This window comes from Mustela nigripes, chromosome 6 (assembly GCF_022355385.1).
Source record: "Mustela nigripes isolate SB6536 chromosome 6, MUSNIG.SB6536, whole genome shotgun sequence".
In the NCBI taxonomy this organism is placed as follows: domain Eukaryota; kingdom Metazoa; phylum Chordata; class Mammalia; order Carnivora; family Mustelidae; genus Mustela; species Mustela nigripes.
In genome coordinates, this window is record NC_081562.1 from 64,627,988 (window position 1) to 64,635,012 (window position 7,025).

Sequence of the window (7,025 nt, forward strand, 5' to 3'; positions counted from 1 at the left end):
GCTCAACACTAAAATGGTTCATTTCAATAAAATGCTTTTTGGTTTCATTCAGAAATTAGCATTAAAATTTTTTTCCAAATAAATTACTTGCTAAGGAGACAACATTTCTTTGATTTATGGGTAGCATTTGGTAAAGATTCTAGCTACTGTTGTCCTTGGTTCATTTTGCTTGATGTTGATTAGGTACTGGTGCTTGGCAATCTTTGATGGCCTAGGTGAATTTCAGTTAATGGAAGATAAATTCTTTCCTTTTATCAATTGAAACTCATCAAGTTTAGATACCTACTTTATAGTAAATGCCTAAGGTCCTATATTTGGAGAGATACTATCAGAATGTAGGCATTTCTGATCGATAGACAATTGAGTCACTGTCATACTGGCTTCTTGCTGGTGTATCCCCAGTCTCAAGCTTACCCATCAAATAGCTACCACACAGAATCTTCTAGCTTTTGTTAAAAGCTTTGATTTTAAGATCACCAAACATCTCTCCATCCTTTTACAAAACACAAATTAGCACTTCTCTCTTTCTCTCCCCGTTTTCCTCCATTCTTCCCACTTTGCTTGTAATGTAGCCTGTGGAACAATGGTGATTATAATAAATATAGTTAAATTTTATAGCATAAAAATTGAGAAGCTATAGAGAGAGTTCTTTCATGAGAACATAATTCTAGAGGAGATAGCAAATCCTATGATTCCAAATTACTTAGTAAAAACTTCAGCAACTCCCCTCCCCGAAACCATATGTCACATTTTGAACACTGAGTGATACTGTGTTTTGTAGAACGCTTGTGACAGATGCCAGAAATTCATGTTTGAAATATTTAAAAAAAACATGATGAGTTTAGAGGGCCAGTTATGTTTTTCAGCAGAAAAAAGTGGGATTATGCATATAAAAATAATTTAGAATACAAAAGTAAAAAGCATCATGATTCATAATCATCATTATCAGCCCAATAGGCATGATGGTGACCACTATAGTTACATTTGGCTGGGTACTCATTAAAGGGTAGGAAATATGCTGCTTGTTTTACATATATTTTTTAACTTAACTATTACAAAAGCATAGGAAGTATGCAGTATACAGAGTCGTTAAGAGCGCTGATTTCATGCTGGAGTGCCTGGGATCCTCTTCTTCTCCACAATTTGTCAGGTATGATCTTGGGCAAATGTCTTAAACTCTGTGCCTTAGGTTCCTCATATGTACAGTGACAAAAGTAGTAGCACCTACCCCACAGGACTGATATGAGGAATAAATGGCATAATACATGAAAAGAACTAAAACAAACCAAGACATAGAGGCAGCTAATAAATGCTAGGATTTCCCCATACTTATTTTATGTCAGATCAGTGTTGAAGAATTACTGTTGCAACCGTTGTTCTTTCTAAAATGTCTCCTTGTTTTCTGTCATGTTCATTAGGAAAAATGAGATGGTCTTGATTTGACATATCTGTGATATAAATTATTGCTCTCTTTTTATGAGCTTATAGCAGTTGAAATGGAATAAAAACAGACTATAAAAAAGTAGAAAATAAGAAGTATTCTGAGATAATGTAGCGAAGTTCATTAGTGTTTAGAAAGCACATGAATGCCTGAGTTAGTGCTCATTCTTAACAGAAGGGTGTATTTTTTTAACCGATGAATGTCATCCTCATTATAAATCGACTGAAAAGAATTGCTTATATGTATTCTTTATTTTTCTATGACTAACAATTAGTGAAGAAAAAAATACCCTTTTCACATTTTTAGTCTTTACTGACTAAAGCAGCATTCATTAAATGACAAGTAATTAGGTTGAAATACAAGAAATAAACAGATATAGTTTACCAATTTTTAGATAAATAAACTTTATTTTCATTTGGGAAGCTCTACTTTCTGTATGTAGAATTTGCAAATATTAATATGGCTTGCATTATACAAATCACGATTATCATTATTATATATAAGCTAGAAAACACATATTGATTTTGAAATCATTCTAAGCAGTAGCCTCTATGAGAAGAGTAATGTTAAAGATTTACCCTTAAAAATTTAACCTCCCAAAGTATTGATGGAGTGTTTAAAGAGAACATAAATCTGCATTTCTAGGGGATGGAAGCAACTCATTTATCATAATTTGAAAAAGAAATAAAACGCACTCAAATAGCCATCCAGAGGTGGATGAGTGAAAGAATAATGCTCGTGTTGAGCTTAAGGGCTGGCACCCATCTGGCACCTACTGAATAATCAATGCATCTTCATTAATGATTGATAGAGCTTTATGTAACTGAATAGCTAAGTCGTTATTATAGATCTTTTATATTTTGCATTTAGCTTTAAGTAAACTTGAAGTTTACTTTAAGTGACTGTGAAAGTAATCATGATACATATGTCAAATATGAGGAACATATATTATCTGTAAAAAGACTAATTCCTTACTTTGGTAACTGCAATTTTGATTTTTATGCAAAGAAAATAAGAGATCGTCTTTTATATCTCTAGTGACTCTTTACTAAATCAACACATTGACAGCTAGGATTGAGAGCTGCCCTGTACCATCTTTAACACCTTAAGGTTGATTATAGTCGAAGACAAAAAGAACAGAGTATCTTAAAGTTCTGAACTCTTACATGGATCCTTATCCTACAAAGTCTGCAGGCTATAAAACCACTGTGGTTCTGCTCTTCTGAAAGCTCATGTCACAGCCTAAATGTTTCCCTGGTTGTGCTTGAGTCAAAGGTATTTGAAAACATGTTGGGGGGAAGAGGAGAGACGACTTGTCTGATAAGAAGCCTGGGCTCTGTTGTGATTCTGATTTGGTATATGACCCCAGGCAGGTTATTTCTCCTCTGGGTCTCCATTTTCTCATCCTTTAAAATGGTAGCAGTTGGAGGAGGTTCAAGTTCTTGAATACTTATTAAGGTCTTTCTGTATTCAGAATCATGTCAAACTGCTCTGCCATTTTTCTTTCATTCTTTCTTTCTTCTTTTTTTAAAACTGCTATTCTTTCAATGGTAGATGCCAACTAGGAGGTTCTCCTCATGATGGGGGCTGAGAGGGAATCCTTGCTCTGAGTTAATTCATTATGACAAAGTCACAGATTCATTTAACAGGCATATATATTTTCCGCTTACAATATGTAAGTGTCTTAGAGATCATTTGCCTGTTCAAAACAGAAATGTTTTCAAATTGCCTAAGTGAAATGGAGACTGTCTTGGGAAGGATATATGAAAATCTCCCAGAACCCAAGGTTGCATTTGTGAACCTGGTTTCTGAACACAGGGAGCAGTATATCAAACTGATTTGTTTTTGCCTCGTCAGGATTTGTGGCTTCCCTTTTCATTTTTGTTCATGTCTTCCTTCTTTTCCTCTGGTTTCAAAGAGTGGCTTTCCCAGTTTGGTGATTGCAGAGTCACCTCTGTTCTAGCTTTGTGTGATCTCTCAGTTTGTCTTGAGAAGAGCATACTAGAATTACTGTGTTCTGAATCCAGGTTCTCATAAAAGAGACTGATTGACCCAGCCTGGGTTAGATGTCTGCTTATACTTTAGTAGATAATTCATAAAACTAAAAAGCACAATGATAGATGTATGCACAAGGTGCTACAGGACCCTGGACAGAGCATCTTACCCAGCTTGGAATGTTTAGCAGGAGCTGAGTCCCAAGACAGTGAGCGAAGAAAGATGGGAATGTCTCTAGGCAGAAGGAGCAGCACAAGCAGTATGTGAGGTTTGCAACCACAAAATGTGTGTGTGCGACAGCAACCAGCTCGGGACTTGTGTAGTGGGAAGGGTGAGGCTGGGGAGGTAGGCACTGAGTCTGGCCATGGAGGGAGATGCCAAGGGGATTCTTGTCTCTGACAACAAGTGTAGTGGTCTGGCCATCTTTGATTTAGATTCCTGTGTGACAAAACATGGTCAGAGCCAGAAAGAACATATTTCTTAAATGTGAAGATTAAAAAAAAATCTCAAGCCACTTGATATTATTATTTTTTTTAACAATTTACTGAGAGTGACAACTAACTGTTGAGAATGACAAAGCAGGCTTTGCTCAGTGGCAGTATCATAGCCAATGAAGTTTATCTGAGGCACGATTATTGCTAATTGAGAATGACAAAGCAATGGTTCTGAGATTTTTCCCATAATTGAATCCTGCATATCTGTGAAAGCTCAATATTGATTATCTCTTAAATAAAATTTTCTCTATACATATTTGTAGCTTGAAAGAATTCTAATATTAAACAAATGGTATTAGGAGCCTTCAGGGTATGATTTTATCACATGGGATGGAGAAACTATATCATTATACATATATATTAATTGAGTTGAGCCTCTAAAAATTTCGATTCTCCTCCAAAGAACATAAAATCATTGGGAACTTCCTTAATATTTATCTAGTGTGTTAATTTTATAAATTTATTTCTGGCTTTTAATTAATTTAATCATTTCTGAACATGTACAGTTGGATATAGTTGGGTAAAATGAGAGTTGTCTACTGGCCAATGAGATTTGAGACCTTGTTTGGAAGAGGGGAAATTTGTTCCCACAAAACTGGTAATTGGAAATAAAATGAATACATTGGCAGTAAATCTTGTTTTCTTGTTATTACAAACACATTAAGCATTTTAGCCTCATTTGCAAGTTTGTTATCCAGTTATGATGATGATGTTCTAATAATGAAATGGCAGCTAGTTTATATTGATAAAGGAGCATCTGAATTCCCTTAGGGAAAGAATAGGGAATGTTATTTCATTAATGGTCTTCCAATGAGAAGTAAAATAAAGTCTATTTATTAAACAGGCCTCCATCTGATTATTCTGGAGTACCTGGTTGATATGAAAAGCTCAACTAATTACATGGTTTGGTTTAGAATGTAACTCATGCTTGTTGCATCCAGGCAACTGATGAACTTTGTACCAGAGCAGCTGATTGCTTATTTACTTGGAAAAGAAAATAAACAGATGCACAATAAGTGTATTTTTCTAGTTTGATAATTCAGAAGCTTTGTAACCTACTATTGATTGTGTTTTCATAAGTAGTATGGCAAGTGCAGCTCAACATTGGACTCTAGCCATTAATTGTCAAGAATTCACTTTGATCAAAGCTCTTACAGTTAAGACTCGAATAGTAAGAAACAGAGTTTTGTTTTCACATAGGGAAAATTGAATCACTTGGAGGGCTACACTGGTATTCCTTCTTTTTTTCCTGAAAAATGGTCCTGGATTTTCCTTTCTTACTTAATAATGATGGAGTAGCATGGCTCTGTGATTTGGTACATAGGTAGTTAAAAGTACTGGGTTCTTTGGAATTAAAAGTACTGGGTTCAAGTCTCAGCTTTATCTTTGGTAGTAGTGCGAAGTTAGGTTATTCCTTTGCTCCAAAAATGGGAATAATGATAATACAGCCTCATTAGGTAGTTGTAAGATTTAAACGGAGTTAAATATAGAGATAATTTAGCATAAGACCCAACACAACTTAAAGCGTTCAGTAGACAATTCCTTGATGTGGTTACTATTGTATGATAATCTTCTGCAGTTGGCCAGTTTTTCCGAAATTGGGAATGCAGGGATATAGTGTCAGAACAGAGAAGCTACCTGTCTAATGCATTTGTGAGGCTGTTCTTCAATTTCTTGAGTTTTAGCTTATTTTTTCATTACCTCTCTGCATTTGGGAAGGAAAAGGAAATTACCATGGAGTGCCTACCAGAAGCCAGCAAATTAATACATTTATCAGTCAGCATGTCCCTGTGAAGTCGTTCTTTTTGCCACACTTACATATGTGAAAGGAAAGCTTGAGGAAGTTGTATAATTTGCACAACATTCCACAGCCAGGAGTTGAAGGTCCAGGGTGTGAAACCCAGAATTTTCTGATTTTACTCTGTAGCTGCACCAAGTTCTGGAGACTGAGCCCACAGTGTCATCTTAGATAGCTGGAAGCATTCAGTGGACACGAAGACATTGTTGCCCTTTACCCTGTGAGTCTCAAGTGACTTTAGCTTACACTTCACACATGTTGGGCACTGACAATTTATTCTACTCTTCCATGTCATCATCACGCTGGAGATTAGTGGGATTTCACTGTCCAGGGCCTTGGGCTTAGCCCATTTCAGAAGGACCTTATTCACCTTGAAGTAAAATATGAAATGTGTCACACTCCATCTCTAAGTAGCCCTTTAATACATTTTTGAACAGCTGTGAAGTGACAGCCAGCTAGATGATAGAATGAAAACCAGAACTCTGATGATGGGGTTTTTGTTGTTGTTGAATTGCTCTGCTCCTCAGTGAAATAACTTTACATGTAATATTTCTGCAGGATGGACTCTCTCCTAATTACTTTTTTGAGCTTTTGTCCAAAACTCTTCAAAGTGAATGCATGTCGGTGTGGGAGTTCACTGTGGGCATTGCAAAACTGTGTTTCAGCGCAATTGGTCATGGTCATGTACTAGCGACTCATTAGTTTCTTGGGGAAAAAAGGTGAGGCAGTTAATTCAAGTAAGTAGTGGTCTAATATGTGTCCTTTTAGAAATGAAATGTCCTTGAATTTTGACTTTTATGTTTATACTTTTCAATTCATTATCTGGAATATACTATTCTTTACTCAGACATACTTTCTGGTATTCTTTAATAGACTGTTTTTCCCGTTTTTTTTTTTTTTCTAAAATGTTAAAAAAATTAGGAAAAAATATATAGGAAAAAACACAAGTATCCACAGTCTTCCTGCCCCAGAAAGAAAACTTTGAACATTTGAAATTCTTTCAGGTCCTTTAGGAAATGAAACATTGCAGATACATCAGCCTCCCCTAGATCCCAGTTTCAAGCACACTGATGTCTAAACATTGGCTCCTTCCCTTTCACCTCACTTTCTCTGAGACTTCCTCTCCACCATTTTTTCCATTCCACCACCATCTCCAAGATTTGGATCCTACTGCCTTTCACTCTCAGTCATCCTCCATGTGGCACTGTCTTCCTAGCCTTGGTAGAGTCTGTGGCTCCTCATTATAGTCCTTCTCATACAACATCAACTTCTCTCTTCCTCTCTACCTTCTTTATAT

General features: G+C 36.0%; 1 non-coding gene across 1 annotated transcript; it reads left to right on the forward strand.

The window, feature by feature from the left end:
- The first annotated feature begins 4,017 nt into the window (after positions 1 to 4,017).
- On the forward strand, positions 4,018 to 4,155 carry LOC132020953 (U4 spliceosomal RNA). The gene has a single exon (XR_009405155.1). It is a non-coding gene; the product is annotated as a U4 spliceosomal RNA (small nuclear RNA).
- Positions 4,156 to 7,025: the final 2,870 nt, after the last annotated feature.